At 43.3% G+C, this 19,881-nt stretch overlaps 1 non-coding gene across 1 annotated transcript; it reads right to left on the reverse strand.

Moving 5' to 3' along the window:
• Positions 1–858: 858 nt before the first annotated feature.
• Positions 859–965, reverse strand: LOC131222182 (small nucleolar RNA R71). The gene has a single exon (XR_009159889.1). It is a non-coding gene; the product is annotated as a small nucleolar RNA R71 (small nucleolar RNA).
• Between the last annotated feature and the right edge of the window lie 18,916 nt (positions 966–19,881).

Below are 19,881 nucleotides of genomic sequence, written 5' to 3' on the forward strand. Positions count from 1 at the left end.
TCTAATTTGGTAAGCTCTTTCCCTACTTCCTATCTTTCAGTTCTCTTTTAATAATCTACTTTCTAGTTAGATCTTTCCTAATTTAGTTTAGAAATCTCCACTTTCTTTTAAGAATTCATTCTTTTAGAAATTAATTTACTGCTATTTTTCTTTTTAGAATCTAACTTATTTTTATTTTATTTTGCAGGTTTTTAACTTAGGACTTCAATTTGGTAATTTCTTTCCAACTCTCTCTTTCCTTCTAGATTTTCTTTTCCTTTCTTAGGATTAGGTTTTTAATTGAGGGCTGCGAGTGTTTTCATGCCCAAGTGGGCCCGTGACAACACTCGACGTCTCTTAACTGAAGGAGGATTGGTTGAGGGGTTGACTATCCATCGCAGGATTAGACACCGCTCGAAATCCCCTGAGTTAACTGAGGTTATGGCTGAAGACCAACCTCCTCTACTTCCACCCAGGGTGGAGGATACCCAAGATGAAAATGAGGTGCAACAGGCACCCCCGCCTCGTACTTTACGAGATTTTCTACAACCGGCGGGAGTGAGTACGCCCTCATGCATGATTTTTCCTGAAAATACAGGACAAATGGACATCAAGCCAGGAGTTATCTAACTCCTTCCCAAATTCCATGGACTTGAATCAGAAAGTCCATATTTACATTTAAAAGAGTTCGATGAGATTATAGCTACATTATATTTTCTTAATGTATCTGAGGATACAATTAGGCTGAAACTCTTTCCTTTTTCCTTAAAAGAGAAAGCTAAGACGTGGTTACATTCACTACGTCCTAGATCCATTGGCACATGGAACGACATGCAGAGGGAATTCATAAAAAAATTCTTCCCACATCATAAAACGATTACCCTCAGAAAAGCGATCATGAACTTTGCCCAAAAGGAAGATGAAACATTCTTTCAATGTTGGGAAAGGTTCAAAGATTTGGTCAGTTCATGCCCACAACACGGATTTGAAACGTGGCGCATTACAAATTTTTTCTATGATGGACTGACATCTTCCATGCGCCAAATGGTCGAGACAATGTGTAATGGAGAGTTCATTAATAAAGATATCGACGAGGTATGGGACTACCTCGATAGTTTGCTGAAAAACACAATCTTGGGACTATTACCCAAAGTCGAACACCACGTCTAGGCCGACTCAATTAAAGGAGAAAGGTGGATTATATCTCTTGAAAGAAGAGGATGATCTCAAGTGTAAAGTGACTACGCTCATAAGGAAAGTTGAGGCCATGGAAGGAAAGAAGGATAAGGTCAATGAAATTGTTTGCGGCATCTGTGATTGCAACATTCACACAACTGAAAACTGTCCTACAATACCTGCCTTTCGAGGAGTGTTGAATGAACAAGCCAATGCCGTAAACAACTATCAAAGACCTTTTACTGGACCTAACTCCAACACATACAACCCTGGCTGGAAAAATCATCCAAACTTTAGTTGGAGGAATGGATAGACAGCTACTCCTCCAAGTTTCTTCAATCAAAATCCAAATCAAGTGAAACCTCAAGAGGAACCGGTTCAAAATCCCATACAAGAGCTGGCTCAAGCAATGCGGGGAATTACAGATTTTATGCAAAAGATAGATTCTCGTATGACGGTTATAGAAAAGGGGATGCTTCTTGCACAACCTCTCCCCAATCCTAAACCGCAATACGAGAATAATGATCCCAACTCTTCAAATCCGATGGGGCATGCTAAATCCATCACCACTCTTAGGAGTGGGAAGATCATTGATAAAACTCTTCCGGTTAGGCCCGAAAAGCCTCAAGAACCAGAAGAGGACAACAATGATGGATCCAGTGATGCCCCACAAAAAGTAGAACCGGAACTTCTAGAGAAGCCAGTTGCTCCATTCCCCCAACGGTTGGTTTCACCAAAACCTCTCTCTAACTCTCAGGATATCCTAGAGGTGTTGAAACAGGTGAAAGTCAACATTCCTCTACTTGATGTCGTTAAACAGATACCTTCATATGCCAAATTCCTAAAAGACTTATGCACGACCAAGCGACGGAAAATTATTCAAAAGAAAATCTTCTTGACTGAGAAAGTGAGTGCCATCCTGAAGCAAGACGTGCTGCAGAAATTCAAGGATCCCGGTAGCCCAACCATATCATGTGTAATCGGGAACCATCGAATTGATCACGCACTTCTTGACTTAGGAGCGAGCGTCAATCTGATTCCCTACTCGGTATACAAACAGTTAGGTTTGGGTGAATTAAAACCCACCCTAACCACACTACAACTTGCTGATCGCTCTGTTCGTGTACCAAGAGGGATAATTGAGGATGTGTTGGTCCAAGTTGATAGATTTTACTACCCTGTAGACTTTATCATCCTGGACACCGAACCCATCAATAACATGAGCACTCAGATTCCCGTCATTCTTGGTCGCCCATTCCTTGCCACGTCAAATGCAATTATCAATTGTAGGAATGGTATCATGACTATGTCTTTTGAAAATTTGACATTGGAGTCAAACATTTTTTTCAATAACGGCAGCAACTCAGAGGATGATGACGATTTCCACGACATTAACATGATTGACTCTTTCGTGGAAGATACGACACCTCTGACCTTATCCTCTGACCATCTAGAGACGTGCCTGGCCCACTCCCATGATTTTGATGATGACATGATTAGGGAGACGTGCGCCTTGCTTGATACTGCACTGGTACTTGAAGTTAACCGATGGAGGCCACAATTTGAAGAATTACCACCAACTGATGTAGTGCCTCTACCGTCTAACCTCAAGCCGCCGAAGCTTGACCTAAAACCTTTGCCCTCTGATTTGAAATATGCATATTTGGGTCAAGATTAGACATACCCGGTGGTGATCTCTGCCCACCTGGAGAAAGAACAGGAGAGTATGCTTATATCTACTCTCATTGAGTATAAAGGAGCCCTGGGATGGACGATAGCGGACCTCAAAGGAATCGATCCCTCGATTTGTACTCATCACATATACCTTGAGGATAATGCAAAAACCGCTCGCAACCACAACGTAGACTAAATCCAAACATGAAGGAAGTGGTTAAGGCCGAGGTTCTTAAACTATTGGATGTGGGTATTATATACCCTATATCTGATAGTCAATGGGTGAGTCCAACTCAAGTGGTCCCTAAGAAGTCCGGAATCACCATCGTAGCCAATGCTAATAATGAACTCGTGCCAACTAGAGTCACTCGGTTGGAGAATGTGCATTGACTACAGGAAGTTGAATACCGTCACGAGGAAAGACCACTTTCCTTTACCATTCATTGATCAGATCCTGGAAAGGTTAGCTGGTCATTCCTATTACAGTTTTCTTGACGGGTATTCGGGCTACAACCAAATAGAGATAGCCCCTGAAGACCAGGAAAAGACCACATTTACATGTCCCTACGGCACCTTTGCTTACCGAAGGATGCCATTCGGACTATGTAATGCCCCTGCCACCTTTCAGCGATGTATGCTTAGTATCTTTTCTGATATGGTGGGGCAATATCTAGAGGTCTTCATGGACGATTTCTCTGTTTATGGTCCATCTTTCAGCAAGTGCTTGGAAAGCCTTAAATGTGTGCTGAAAAGATGTGAAGAAAAGAAATTGGTACTTAATTGGGAGAAGTGCCATTTTATGGTTCAGAAGGGAATTGTCCTTGGGCATATCATCTCGTCCAAAGGAATCGAGGTAGATAAGGCAAAAATCGATCTTATCTCTAACCTACCTCCACCTAAGAACATCAGAGACGTGCGATCCTTCTTAGGACACGCAGGATTTTACAGGCGATTCATAAAGGACTTTAGTCTTCTTTCTCGTCCTTTATGTAATCTTCTTCAAAAGGATGTTCCGTACGAGTGGACTGAGCAGTGCCAGGAAGCTTTCACCAAGCTTAAGGGCACGTTAACCACTGCACCTATCATGCAGCCACCCGACTGGAGCCTTCCTTTTGAGCTTATGTGCGACGCTTCTGATTATGCTCTTGGGGCGGTCCTAGGCCAGAGAAAAGACAAGAAGCCCTACGTCATTCACTACGCAAGTAGGACTCTAAATCCTGCCCAAGTGAACTACTCGACTACGGAAAAGGAACTCTTAGCCGTAGTGTTCGCCTTGGATCAATTTAGGTCCTACTTGATCGGATCCAAGATCATTATATATACAGATCATGCGGCACTGAAGTATCTTCTTTCTAAGAATGATTCTAAGCCCCGCTTGATAAGATGGATCCTTCTACTCCAAGAATTTGATTTGGAAATTAAAGATAAAAAGGGAGTAGAGAACGTAGTGGCTGATCACCTTTCTCGCCTTAATACCCCTGATTCCCTTGAGGCGACCCATATCAATGACATGTTCCCTGATGAACAACTATTCGTAGTCTCCCATTCACCTTGGTTCGATATTGCTAATTATCTTGCTACAGGTGCCATACCGACACAATGGACCGCGCAAGATAAGAAGAAATTTTTCACCGAGGTGCGCAACTTTTCCGGGATGATCCTTACTTATTTAAATATTGCCCGGACCAAATTCTAAGGAGATGTGTGACAGACAATGACGTCATCTCCTTTTGTCACTCTCAGGCCTATGGTAGTCACTTTTCTGCTAAAAAGACCACGGCCAAGATTCTGCAGTGTGGCTTTTACTGGCCCACTATGTTCAGGGACACTCATGAGTTTTGCAAAGCTTGTGAGCGTTGTCAGAAATTGGGAGCATTGTCCCGTCGAAATATGATGCCTTTGAATCCCATTCTTATCATTGAAGCATTTGATTGCTGGGGCATCGATTTCATGGGACCATTCCCCCAATCGTTTGGAAATCTGTATATTTTGCTCGCCGTGGATTATGTCACTAAATGGGTCGAAGCGATTCCGTGTCGAAAGAATGACCATCGCACGGTCATTAAATTCCTAAAAGAAAACATCCTTTCTCGATTCGGAACGCCTCGAGCCATCATTAGTGATGGGGGCTCACACTTTTGTAATAGGCCATTCGAGAGTTTAATGAAGAAATACGGTATCTCTCATAAGGTGAGCACCCCATACCACCCACAGACAAGTGGGCAAGCTGAGATTTCTAATAGGGAGATCAAACACATTTTGGAGAAAACGGTTAACCCTGACCGTAAGGATTGGTCAATTCGATTGACCGATGCCTTATGGGCTTACCGTACTGCTTTTAAAACCCCTATTGGAATGTCTCCCTTTAGACTCGTCTATGGGAAGGCTTGCCACTTGCCTGTAGAGTTGGAACATAGAGCCTACTGGGCGATCAAAAATCTAAATTTCAATTTGAACAACGCTGGCTCGCTACGCAAACTTCAGTTGAATGAACTTGAAGAAATCCGGAACGACGCATACGAGAATTCGAGAATTTACAAGGACAGGATGAAGGCGTTTCATGATCAACATATTCTACGAAAATCATTCACGCCAGGCCAGAAAGTCCTTTTGTATAATTCTTGATTACATCTCTTTCCGGGTAAGCTTCGATCTCGTTGGACCGGCCCTTACATTGTTGTTACTGCTTATCCTCATGGGGCCGTCGAGATAAGAGATCCCGACAATGGCAAGGAGTTTAAAGTAAATGGACATCGTTTAAAGCCATTTGTCGAGAAATTTGATTCAGAGGACATGTCCATGCCTCTGACTGATCCTGTTTACCAGGACTGATCTCCTAGTCTGATGGAGGTATAGGTAGGTTTATCGCTTTCATAGGATTATGATAGTTGCTTTGGTCTGGTAGAAGACGTAAACTTAGCGCTCCTGGGAGGCAACCCAGCTCTTCATTTCATTTCATTTTTATCATTAGTTAGTTCAATGTTTGTGGGTAACATTACTGCAAACCCTCACGAGACTACAACTCGTCCACTAGGGGTAACCTAGGGGTTTAAAGGCTTGTTGCATGCGCTAAATGCAATCGAGAGCACCTGCGAAAGTGGTATAGGTAGGATTTTATTTTTGTTAGTTCTGTGTCACTTTCTCTCTCGTGCTGACCGGATTCCATGCTGCGATCTCTTGGAAAGTCTCTCACGATTCATCATCCAGGTACTATCTTCCCTTCACTTTTTCTTTACTTTTGTTGTCCTATGCGCATTCCATACTCATATCTTTTACATCGAGGACAATGTAGCTTTTAAGTTGGGGGTGGGAGATTAGGTTACCTAATCAGTATGTCCTTGAGCAAAAATTGTGAAAATTTTTAAATTTTCTCTGGACTTTCTGGTGAATTCAAAGTGATTGGACGACCATCTTTGATTTAGAATTACAGGATATGGAATGTTGGTGATTTACTGCTCTTGGATTCAGTTGCTTGCTAGATTTCACAGTTAAGTTTAATCCATGATTAGAAGTTGTAAACATTGATTGAGTCATGATTTCACATGTCACATCTCGCTTACACATTAAGATTTCAGTCTGAAACTGAAGGGTTAATTTGGTGATCAGTAAGCATAGAAGGAACCAACTGGAACAATTGCCCGTCAAGATCAATTAAAAGGAAGAGATACCGTTGAAAAAGGTTAGGCAAAGAATCTTCACTATAGGTTTGCTCCCTATAAGTGTGGACTTCATTCCCCTTCTTGGTTATTAGTCATTAAAAAAAAAAAAAAAAAAAAAAAAAAAAAGGAATGAAAAGATGATCTTTGAGGCAAGCTTTGGTTATTATGAATTCTCTTGTTGATTACCAACGATACCCTGAAATAAAGAATTGAATATTAATGTTGAAAGTTGGGATTACACTTTACATCTGTGGAACTCAAGGTTTAGGATTATTTCTAATTAAGGGACTAATACTTTGAATGAAGTTTATCGTGTGTTTGAGTCTAGGAGAGAGTAAGGCCCAACATTCATGAATTGTTGAATTCTGAATATCTAGATTGTTTTTCCAAATCACTCGAGTTCATAGAAATTCTCCTGTAATTCTCAACTTATTTTTCGCATACTTTGCTCGGGACTAGCAAAATGCTGGTTGGGGGTTGTGTTGAGGGTCAAATATTGCATATCAGACCCATTCATTGCATGGATTTACAAGCATGACACTGTTTAATAGCCTAATTTAATTGAATTTGTGATGCAGGGCGTCTTTATGAGCTTGGACTGGGAAAGGACACTAAAAAGCATGGATTTACCGATCTGATGACACTAAAGCAGGGGACGGACTCCAGGGGATAAAGATCGAAGAAATTACACTCCAGGGATCTGAGAAAATCGAGAAACTGAAGCTCAAGTGGCCTGGAAAGTGTCCAGAATGCAAGATCATAGGGTTCCCACCATCTGATCAGTTCAGAACTCCATACGTGGCTTGAGGACCATAAATGAACCGTACACGTAAAATTTCATCCATTGGATCGTTGTGGAAGTGGCCCAACGGACAGATCAGCCCACAAATTACTGATTTGGGGCCCACCTGATCTTTGGATACACCTCATCTGCGGTCACAACGCCTTAAATCAAGTGAGGAACTAGATGGACGGTGCAGATTTCTCGCAAACTTCATAAGTGGACTACATATGAGACGAGTGTGCACAGGGCACATGCGCATGAGAAGTACACCGGACGGAGAGTCCGGTCAAACGGAGGACTGACCGAATCCTGTTTTTAAAAGGAAACAGCGTCAGACGCTGTTTCGCCGGGTGATCATCAGTGGGCCCCACTTGCTCTTCAAAAGATTAATCTGAACCTTTCATCATATTCCCAGGGTCCATGTTACCATGGCCTAGGTGGATGAATGACAAAAGACACCGGATATCGATTTTTGAGCGTTAAAACAGACGACTGACGGCTGAATGATAGCATCCATGGACCACACCGATTTGGACCCAAAAACAGCAATTCCCGACTGAAATTCCGAGGGGAAACCAGTGGACGGTGTGGATTTCCTTGATAAGCTACTTGTGGACCCCACCATCGTCACAGCGTGACGATACGCAGGCCCTATTTTTGCGCCCGGTTTTTGCGGCAAATTGTGCGCTCGTGGGGCTGATCGGACGGACGATCTGAACCGTCCATCATGAAGGTTTGCTCGAAAGCTCCCAGAGGACGTTGTCCTTTTGGAAGGGAAGCAAAGAAGAAAAATAGGGGAAGACTCCGATCTAGCTGCTGTGCGTAAACGGCGTCTCCGCAGCCAAGTCGTTCGCGGACTCCGGCCTTCCGCACAACCTCCTGCTCTATATGAGGGAAGAACAGGATTCGGAGAAGGGGAAGAGTTGGTGTAGAGGAGCAACTACGGTTGGAACGTGAGGATAAAAGAAAAGAAGAGAAAATAGGGAGTTTAGGGGGCTGCTGTGGAGAACGTGGGAAGGAAAACGGATTGGCTGCCGAACGTGGAGCAGTTGCTGCTGCTGTGCACGATCAGGGATTGAAGGATCTTGGGTTGGAAAAGAGGCTACTGCTGAACGTGATTGCTGCTGCACGAGGGAGGAAAGGAACAAACGTAAAGCGGTTCTTGTTCTCTCTTTCCTTCTTTTCCTTTTCTCTCCCTGTTTTATTTTTATTTTGCCGTTTTAATCAACCATTCATGTGCAGCTAATCCTCTTAGCTAGGGCTAAGAGGTGAAGCTTGTAGTCTGATGGGAGAAACTTTGCTGGTGCCTATTGTTTAGATGGACTGATATTGATTTTTGTTCAAATTAAAAAGGGTACTTTCAGTTATTTTTAAGGGTTTGTTGTGACTGAAATTACAATGGATCTGCGATGATTTTGAGTATTTCTTTCTTCCTTTTGATGCTCATGACATCAGGAAGCCCTGTTGTTCATCATGGCTCCATGGGCATGGTAGGATGACAGTACCCTTCCTGATCTTCATGGCATGTTGATTGATTGATAATTAGATTAATTCTGTTGTTTGCTTTGTCTCCTGGGCATGGTTTAGTGATGGAATCCATTCTAATTCATCCATTCTTCATCTTTTGAAACCTATATCAATGGCAGTACAGTAAATTCTCATAATTTGTGATCCTGGCATACGATCTCCCTGATCTCTACAAGTGGATCCTCTGAATCCCTAGTTCCCTTTCTCTGAATTCCTGAAAGTCTTAGATAATTCTTCCACAATTATTCCTTAAATTATATTTGGTTTAAATCACATCTTAGTCTAGTTCTAGTTCTACTTGGTTTCAGATAACGTACAGGTATCAGTCCCTGTGGATTCGACCTCGGTCTTACCGAGTTTATTACTACATCACAACCCTGCACTTGGGGTGTGAACACACCCTAGAAGATTTTTGGGGTTTTCCCCATCCATGGCGATGCTCATCATCTGAATGGTTTGCACCACTCAACCATGGATACACGTAATACCCTTTTTATCATAAAGCTGATGTTGATCGGGGGTTGTTGAGAGCATTTTCGACCCTTGGATCTCCAACGGAATCAAGAAAGCGGAAAAGAAGAAGAAGAAGAAGAAGAAGAAGAAGATTAAGAAGAAGAAAGAGATGCACTCACCTTGTCGAGATTGGGCGACATCAGGTGGACCGTGGACGTTCGGGCAGCGTTTGGGTAGTAGTATGCCGTAAGTGGTGGTGGCCCACCTCTAATTGATGTTGCTCGTCGTCGGCGGGAGTGCGGCGAGTAGCGGGCTGGGTGGGGGAGAGATAGAGGAGAAAGGGAAAGCGAGAAAGCGAAAGGTGCGGGTGGGGTAGGTAGGGTATTTACTTTTCTTATATATATATATATATATATATATATATATATATATATATATATATATATATATATATATATATATATATATATGTATATTAATAACCTATTTCTAATCGAGCCGAGTGGAGCTCGAGTTCGAGTTTCAAGTTGAGTCGAGTCGAGTTAAAATGACCCATGGTCGAACTCGGCTCGAACTCAACTCGAGCTAGATTATTTAAGCTTGACTTAGCCCAACTCAGCCATTCAAGCCGAGTCAATCCAAGCTCACTCGAGCTAAGTCGAGCGAGTTAATCGAGCTAGCTCGACTCGTGAACAACCTTAGCAACCGAGGCTAAAAGTCTGTACTTTGGGTTGTGGCTTTTGCGTTTTCTCAATTACATCAGATCTTTTATTCAAGTCACAATACAAAATAAAATTCAAATATTTTAAGGCCTAATTGAGTTTCATCGACTTAATGCAAAGATAATCTACAATCTCAAAATAGAGCTAATCACAGGTTCACCGGGCTAGAAATAATCTATTGATCTAAATGCATCTTTTACGCTGCATTTTGAAACACACTTGACTTGGATTACAATTGTTTAGTGCAATTAGGTGGCAATGACCGAATTGTATCAACGGTTAGTGTTATTCATAATGGAGTACAAATTGCAATTAAATTTCTTTCTAGTTGAACTTAGAGTAATGATCACACAATACAAATATTATGATAGTTTCAAATTGGTCATTTCAACTTCACTGAAATGATTATTGCATTTCTAGATGATAGCATGTCCAAACACAACCATAGTCTTGCATATAATCTCACCTTGAGCTATCCTCAAACTGTCCATACATATTAACATTTCGGTATCCTTCCTGCGGATGCTTCAGCTCCTTTAGTAGGTTTCTCAACCAAATTCCCTCACAGAAAGTGGACGATGCTGCCACGTACTCTCCTTCACATGTGGACAGGGCGATCACACTCTGCTTCTTTGAATTTCATGTGAAAGCAATCGTTCAAATTAGAATACATAGCCAGTGGTACTCTTTCTTTCATCTTGGTCACCTCCCCAATCACTGTCTGAGTATCCATACAGTATTGCTTCATTATCGTATGGATAAAAAAGACCGAATTCCACTGTTCCTTTGACATACCTGAGGATTCTTTTTGCAGCTAGCCAGTGTGATTCTTATGGTGCTTCCATGTACCTACTTAGAAGCCCAACACTGTAGACGATATCCGACCTTGTGATTGTGAGGTACCTTAGGCTTCTAATCAGACTCTTGAACATAGTCGGGTCAACGCTGCTTCCTTCTCTATCCTTTGTCAGTTTTAAGCCCGTTGCTATAGACGTGTTTACGACATTGCAATCGGCCATCTTGAACTTTTCAAGCAATTCTTTGGCATACTTCTTCTGAGATATATAGATGACATCATGTTGTTGCTTCACTTCAATGCCCAGAAAAAAGGACATCAGACCTCTGTCGGTCATCTCGAACTCCTTAAACATGACCTTCTTAAATTCGTTAAACATCGGTCGGCTATTTCCTGTAAACAGCAAATCATCAACATACAGGCATGCTATAAGCATATTGCCATGAGCATTCTTCTTGATGTAAACTGCATGCTCATATGGACATTGGGTGAAGCCATTTTCTTGAAGATAGTTATCGATGCGTGCATTCCAAGTTCGTGAAGCTTACTTCAACCCATAAAGGGCTTTCTTCAGTCGACACACCTTGTGTTCCTCTCCCTGCATAACAAAGCCTTCAGGTTGGTCAACATAGACCTCTTCTTTCAGAATTCCATTCAGGAATGCAGATTTCACATCCAGTTAGTAGATCATCCAATTGTGATGGGCTGCAAGGGAGATAATCATCCTTACAGTGTCAAGGCGAGCAACAGGAGCGAAGACTTCTTCATATTCCACCCCGTACTTCTGTTTATAGCCCTTTGCTATGAGCCTTGCCTTGTAGCAATCGATCTCACCATCAACATTTCTCTTGATCTTGTACACCCATTTGATGCCAATAGTTTTCTGGCCATTAGGAAGCGTAGTTAGCTCCCATGTGTCATTTCTCTCAATGGCATGAATTTCTTCTTTCATAGCAATTCTCCAACATTCTTCTTTTATGGCCTCCTGAAATGTCAGAGGCTCATGATCTGCATACAGACAGAAAAGATTGACCTCTTCAATTTGCTCATAGATATCACTTAACTTTTTTATTTTTATAGGTGCCATGGGTGAGGACAAGCTAGCCAAATTTTGACTTGATGGAGTACTTTCAGGAGTGATGGAATGTACTCCTGGACTTCTGTGTACTGATGATGAGGCCGAAGAAGGTGTTGCGGGCATTTGCTCTTGACAGTCATACCTTTCTTCATGTTCTTCTGTTTCGACTAGAATATCTTTGGTCGATTCTTCATCGTTCCATTTCCAAGCTTCTTCCTCACTAAAGACCACATCTCTACACACCACTACTTTATTGGTTAGTGGATTGTAGAGCTTGTAGGCTTTAGATCATTCACTGTATCCGATGAAGATGCATTTTTCACCCCGATCATCATGCTTCCTTCTTCTTACTTCTGTAACTTGAGCGTAGGCGACACACCTAAAGATCCTTAAGTGCACCACGCTCAGTTTGTAGCCACTTTATGCCTCCTGTGGTGTCATCACTACCAAAAAATGAGCAAAGGCTACGAACTATGATAGTTTTTGGCTACGGATATAGACCGTAGCTATATTGCTACGGCTTAAGTCCGTAGCTAAAAATAATCGAACTATAACTAAAAGCTAACACCTCCACTCGTACCTACAACCTGAGACGACCCCATAAGGGACTCTATGATGCACATTAAAATATGTGTGCTCCATCTAATACGTCTATTCATTTTGAAAGAGCATTTTTGGGCAAGAGCCCAAAAAAGGAAGTAGTTCGAAGGCTCAAGTGGACCACATAGTAGGAAACAGTGGAGATTAATTACCTACCATTTATCGATGGAGTGGTTCAAGTCGACCTTCGAATTTCCTATATTTTGGGGTCAATCCCTATAAAAAAGATTAAAAAATTAATGGACGGAGTGGATATATGAAATGTATCATAATGGATCCCACAAAACCGCCCTTGAGAGGGTTATTTGTCCATGACCATCAAAACTGTATGCAGGATGTGCGGTGAACTGCTATGGTCCATGGCTTTTAGCTACGGATTAAAACCGTAGCTAGACCGTAGCAGGTAAAAATGCGAAAACTCTTACTTTGCTGTCCTTTTTCTTTTCCCCCCTTGCACGAAATCTTTCATCTCCCTCCACGCCAAACCCATTCTGCGTCCATCTCACGAAACCCTTCATTTCCCTCCACTCCAAACCCATTCTTTGTCCATCTCTCTCTCTCTCTCTCTCTCTCTCTCTCTCTCTCTCAATGTAAGACCCGTATCCTAGCCTGTACTATTCCGTAGGCTTCCGCAGTCATCCCGGTCGAATTTCGGCGACCTGTGATTGGTAATCGGCCTTTACGCGCGACCCTGAGATGTGTTTTGTATGTCTGAGTCGGCTCGACCCGAGACTTATACCAGTGCGACCGCGCCGTCGTCGCGGTTCCAACGCCGCATCTCGCTCGCTGAGGCGATACCCATGCCAGGATATGTGGGCCTGCGTTCAGTTCGAGGAAAATGCCGCCCGTTGCAATCCCGAGAATCCATCACATCAATCCCATCAACCACATCAATCAAGTACACATCACTCCCATCACTCACACCCATCCCCAAGTACAACCACCCCCCTTAAAGTCAACTCTCTCCCTTACACAAGTACACCCCATCACCATCACTTCTCTCTCATCATCTCTCTCTCTCTCATTTTCCCAAGCATGGAATCGTCCATGGCATTCCATGAGAGAGAAACTAGTGTGGCCCCCTTCCTACCACCTAATCCAACCCTTGGATCATCATCTCAACCGTCGAAATTGTTCCCTTGGGGTTCTAGATTGCATAGGCGGAAGAAGGAATAGAAGATCAAAGGTGGGTGCTTCTTTCTCTTCCTCTCTCTCCCTCTATCTATTGTTTTGTGTGATGATGTGGCCGTGTGGCCCACTCGGATGGATCCCATCATGAAGCATGTATTCTATCCAAGCCATATGTAGGTGGGATCCACTTTATATATGTGTTGTATCCACAACATCCAGCCATTTGGTGGCCCCCATGTGGCACATTTGTAGGTGGGGTCCACCTTATATGTATGTGTTTCCCAAACCGTCCAGCGTCCAGGGACGCTGGACGTGGCTGAAGAGTGAAGTGTGAACCGAGGGTACCGTCCAACCAATGGAAATACAAAATAAATTTTGAATGTAAACTTTAGGGTGGGTTGCTCATGCAGGCCCCACCTTAAGGTAGGGCTTTGATCCACTCTGTCCATCATGTTTCCCACCTCATTTTAGGCGTTGAGTCGAAAAATGAGGCCAAACCGACTTACTGATGGGCCATACCATATCAAACAGTGTCTTTCACCATTTAAATTCACTCAATTTTTCCTATACGCTTGAAGATGTCCAATATTGGACTTGATGGACTTGTCATGGGCTGTAGAAATCAATGGGCGGGGTGGATTCTTCCGATGTGGGCCCCATGTATGAAAAACCTCAGAAAAATGAGATTTTCAAAAAAAAAAAAAAAAACAAAGGCGTCAGCGTGAAAATGGGCAGGACCCACGGCTCCAGCCATGGGCCCCACCATGATGTATATTTGTCATCCAACCCGCTCATATGGTGGGCCACTTCCAACAGCGGGCCCCCTCTAAAAATCAGCCTCATCCAATGCTCAGGTGGCCCACGTCAGAAGAAACAGTGGGATTGAACGTATACTATTGAAACCCATTTTGGGTCCACAGATGTTTTGGAATCAATATCAAATTTGTTTTTACTCTTCATCAAGGTCTGTGGACCTTATCAATGGGTTGGATGGCGTATAGACGTTATAGTGGGCCCCATGTGGAACCCACCGGTGATGTATATGTTTGGCTTGCACTGTCCACACCTGGACGGTGGGACCACCCACGTCTGGGGCTGATGTGTGTGTGTGTGTGTGTGTGTGTGTGTGTGTGTGTGTGTGTGTATTATATTGTATATATTATAAATTTCATATATAGATTTTATATTACATTATATTATATGTACATGATTGTGGGCCTTCATGGGACCCACCATAATGCATGTGTTGCATCCAAGCTGTCCATCCATTTTGAAAGCTCATTTCATGGCATGAGCTAAAGAATGAGTCAGATCCATAGGTCATGTGGACCCTGCCCTTGATGCATGTGTTGCATCCAAACCGTCCAACTATTTGGCAAGCTTGTCTTAACAGGCTTGAGACTAAAAAAATAAGTCAGATCTAAAGTTTAAGTGGACCCCACCATTCAAGGTAGTGGACAATGACGTCCACCGCACAAAATTTCTAAGGGCCATGCGAGTTTCCTATTAAGCTGATATTTGTCCTACTTCATCTATCATTACGATAAATTATGAACATGTTGGATGGGAAACATATGTTATGGTGGACATTAGGAACTTAAATGGTGGAAATCATTACCACCACTTTTATTTGGGTGTGGCCCGTTTGATATACATGGGGCCCATTGGTATGGCCCATTTGATGTACGTATGACCATGTGAGGGGGAGGCCATCTTGATGTGTTGTGGCCCGTCCAGTGGGGGCCCATCTTAATGTATAGGAGGCCCATGTTATGAGGCCCACTGTGATGTATTTTGTGGCCCATTTGTCGGGCCCACTTTGATGTATTTTGTGGCCCAATTGTCGGGCCCACTTTAATGTATTTTGTGGCCCATTTGTCGGGCCCACTTTAATGTATTTTGTGGCCCAATTGTCGGGCCCACTTTGATGTATTTTGTGGCCCAATTGTTAGGCCCACTTTGATGTATTTTGTGGCCCAATTGTCGGGCCCACTTTAATGTATTTTGTGGCCCATTTGTCGGGCTCACTTTAATGTATTTTGTGGCCCAATTGTCGGGCCCACTGTGATGTATTTTGTGGCCCATTTATCGGGCCCACTTTGATGTATTTTGTGGCCCAATTGTCAGGCCAACTTTAATGTATTTTGTGACCCATTTGTCAGGCCCACTTTAATGTATTTTGTGGCCCAATTGTCGGGCCCACTGTGATGTATTTTGTGGCCTATTTGTCGGGCCCACTTTGATGTATTTTGTGGTCCATTTGAGGTGCCCATCTTGATGCATGCACTCCTTATTCACATCGTCCAGCAGCTACTGGACAGTGGGGCCCTCCCTATTATACGTTTATTATATGTGTTGTATAAGTATACCGTCCATATGCAGTATGAGCCAGCACGATGTATTTATTTATCCACACCGCCCAATCTCTGGACGTGGGATGTGGAACCCGTGCAACATATGTATTTCATTCCCTGCAGTCCATCTGTGTAAGGTCCACCTTGATGCATCCGTTGTACACATGGATCCCTCATGATATATATAAGTTTTTATATCCATACTGTCCAACTATTTGGACGGGATGCACCAAGATGTATTTTTATCCACGTCATCCAGGGTAGGCAGCCCATTATGATATATATCAGGGCCCATGGGTTGAGGCCCATTGAGATGTATTCAAGGCCCTTGGGTTAAGGCCCATCGAAATGTATTTAGAGCCCATGAGCAGAGCCCACCTTATATATTCTATCCTAACCGTCCAGATCATAGAGGACTAGCTTCGATGTATGTTTTATCCACACTGTCTGTGGGATGAGTGACCCACTAGATGTATGCATGCTATATCCACACTAACCATCTAGTGGGGCCCATCTGCTGCATGTACAGGGCCTACCTATTGTGCATTTGTGCGGCCATTTGATGCAACCCACTTGATGTGTACGAGGCCCATTAGTGCGGCCCATTGATGCAAGGCCTATTGAGACATGTATTGGGCCCATGACGCGTGACCCATTTGATGCTTATAAGACCCATGGGTAGGGCTCGCATGTTATGTATTTGAAGCCCATGAGCAGGGCCCACCTAAGGTTTATATATGGGCCCCATTAATGTGGCCCACTTGTATTTGAGGCCCACGGGTTGCGGCCCATGGGTCGTGGCCCATTGTGATGTATACTCGGCCCATACGTCGTGGCCCATTGAGATGTGTTTCCGACCCATTTAGTAAGGCCATTGTGAAATGTTCCTGCTCATGTGATGAGGCCCATCGAGATGTATTTCTGGCTCATATGATGCGGCCCATAGCGATGTGCATTAGGCCCATGTGATGCGACCCACTTGATTTATGAGACCATTCTGTAAGGTCATGGGCCTATTATATGTTTGGCCCTATGTGGGCCACTCGTTGGGAACAATATTGATTAGATGTCCACACTGTGGCCTTCCCTTAGGCCTTGATCGGCCGATTACCTAATACCGATCGAGGCTGATTAACGATTCTGATTTGTCTTGGCTGATTGCCTAATATCGATCGAGGCCGATTACCGATTTTTGATTGCCGAGGCCGATTTTGATTGCCGAGGCCGATTGTCGAGACCTATAGATGTATATGTGATCCGTAGTTGAGGTCCATTGTGATGCATTTGAGGTTCAGGCGATGGAGTCCATTGTGATGTATATGAGGCCCATGTGAGAGGCCTATCGTGATATGTATTAAGCTCTTGAGTAAGGCCCATGGTGTTCTATATTTGGCCCTTGTGTGAGGTCATGGGTCCACTATATGTTAGGATCCATGAGGGCCATTCCTTGGGGGCAATGTTGGGTAAATGTCCACATTGTCGAGGTCGATTGTCGATGCCGGTTGTTGATACTGATTATGAGTATGTGACAGCATAGCATCATGATACATGCCTATACGCATCATCTGCATATTTGTTATGAGATGTGGTTGATCATTGCATATGTCATTGAGCATGTTGTTATGAGACTCCCTGATAGACGGAGGTTATCTCATATGAGCACGCGGTGTGCGCAAGATTGATGCATGACTAGATTGTATGACTCATGCATCTCGCATTATGATTACTATATGCCCTAGCGACATCAGGGTCTTAGCCTCCACAGGCATATCGTGGATGGCCAAATGAGACATCGGAAATGTCTGGTTCTAGCATACGGGCGTTATAGATGTCCCTGGGTGAAAATTCCTAAACCTCTGTGCCCAAGAGATGCCCCAACGTCGAGACCGAGTGGATGCATGAGCGCCCGAGTGCCGAATACCAAGAGGCCGCGTCTCCCACTGTGTCGTGGTCGGTTGGGAAGGGGTATGGCCTTACCCGCCCGAGGGTAGGGGGCAATACTAGGCTGAGTTTGACCAGCTCGTAAATGGGTCCGCTATCGACGTGCCGGATAGGTATTGGCAAACTATTGGCTAGGCAGATAGTGAGGTTTCTTACGCTCACTTGGACTGTGCGGCTAGGAGAGCGACAGTGCCATTTGGAGTGTACTAAACCCCGGTGATGATCCCAGAGATGAACTGTACTGATATGTGGATCTAGTGAGTAGGAGTTGTATACTCATTCATGCATTCATTCATTCACTATCCACTCGGGTTGGTGGTGTGCAACTATTTATTACGTGTGCCTTCGCAATGGCCAGGATTTTGGTTGGGGCACGCGACTAACCTGAGATCAGGAGTTTACCACATTGAGTCTGACTATCCAAATTTAAGTATGGGACTGGTTTGGATAGAAGTCCCTTGTGATGGACCCCATAGCTTGCGATACTACGTACTATCATCCCGACCTCACACTCTGGCATGGTCATTTCATTCATACCGCATGTGGCATTTTGGGTTACTGCATTTATATGGTCTAGATACGGTTGACGTTATTCATGAACTCTTCAGGAATTGTATATTGCATCGCATTCTTGGCATCTGACATTTGACTTTTTATGACTCCTTATTTGCATAGCTATTCTATATTGCTTACTCTGTTATCTTATGATTTATGATCTCGTCAGTATTTCTGCTTACTTTGATAATTCATGATCTTGTCAATCTTTCTGCTTATTCTGGTAATGTACGATTTATGGATTACCACTATTTTCGGCATTGTATTGAATACTGGGCACTTACCTTGTGTACACACTTACACCACCCTCTAAGCTTTCTATAAGCTTATGCACGATAGATGCGTGCAGATGATGATAGGTTGCAGCAGCATTGAGCTTGGGCATACAGCGGACCTCTGGAGCTTCGATTTTTGATATATGTATCTTCCTTTCAGTATTGTACTCAACTGATTATATTAATGGATATGTGATGATGATGTTGCCTTTGTGATTTGGGTATGCTTGTGGTTATGCTTATTACGAGTTGAATGTACAAAAAAAAACCCTCCTTGTAGCATCGCAGGATCGGAATCTGGCGTATGGACGCTAGGAGTCGAGAATGGGGTACTGCGGAGGCTGTCAGCACGGGATTCGGTGATCGGGAATTTTGTGAGCTCAGTTTCTGAGTTTGGGGTGTGACACTCGATCTCCTGCACCCCTTTTCTCTCTCTTGATCTCCCCTCTCACGAACCCCTCTTCTCTCCCTCGATCTCCCCTCTCACGAACCCCCCTTTTCTCTCTCTCGATCTCCCCTCTCACTAACCCCTCTTCTCTCCCTTGATCTCCCCTCTCACGAACCCCCCTTTTCTCTCTCTCGATCTCCCCTCTCACGAACACCTCTTCTCTCCCTAACCATCCCCTATCTCTTGATCTCACGAATACTTCCCTCTCTGACGCCATAATCTGCGTCCATTTTAGGTATGCAAGAATGATTTTCTTCTTCTTCTTTTTTCCCTTTTGAATATTCATATTGCTGTCTTTTTTCTTCTTCTTCTTTTTTTTTAGAATTGGATTGGGGTTTTTTTATATTTTATTTACATTTTATTTGAGGTTTTTTTTTTCTCTTATGAATGATATAGATGTTTTAATATGCCAAAATAACAATCTACTCAAGGATTTGAATGGCATGGATGTTGATGAGGCAGAGTAATGATCCTCATGTGTTTAAGGAACCCGATTATAGGTGATATTGAGAAGAACCTTCTTCTTAACTCAGTAGTAATTCTCCATAAATTGATTTTGATTAGTTATCTTTCCTAGACTTGTGTATAATACCTGAAGCAGGAATGTAAAGTTGAGGGTAATGCCTATTGAGGTGTTGCCTTGCTGATTTCTATTTGCAATCCAATACGCACTTTCCCCATTATGTTCATGTTATATCTACAATGTTCATCCATTTATTTTTATTTTTA

The sequence above is a fragment of the Magnolia sinica genome, chromosome 12 (genome assembly GCF_029962835.1).
Source record: "Magnolia sinica isolate HGM2019 chromosome 12, MsV1, whole genome shotgun sequence".
NCBI lineage: Eukaryota > Viridiplantae > Streptophyta > Magnoliopsida > Magnoliales > Magnoliaceae > Magnolia > Magnolia sinica.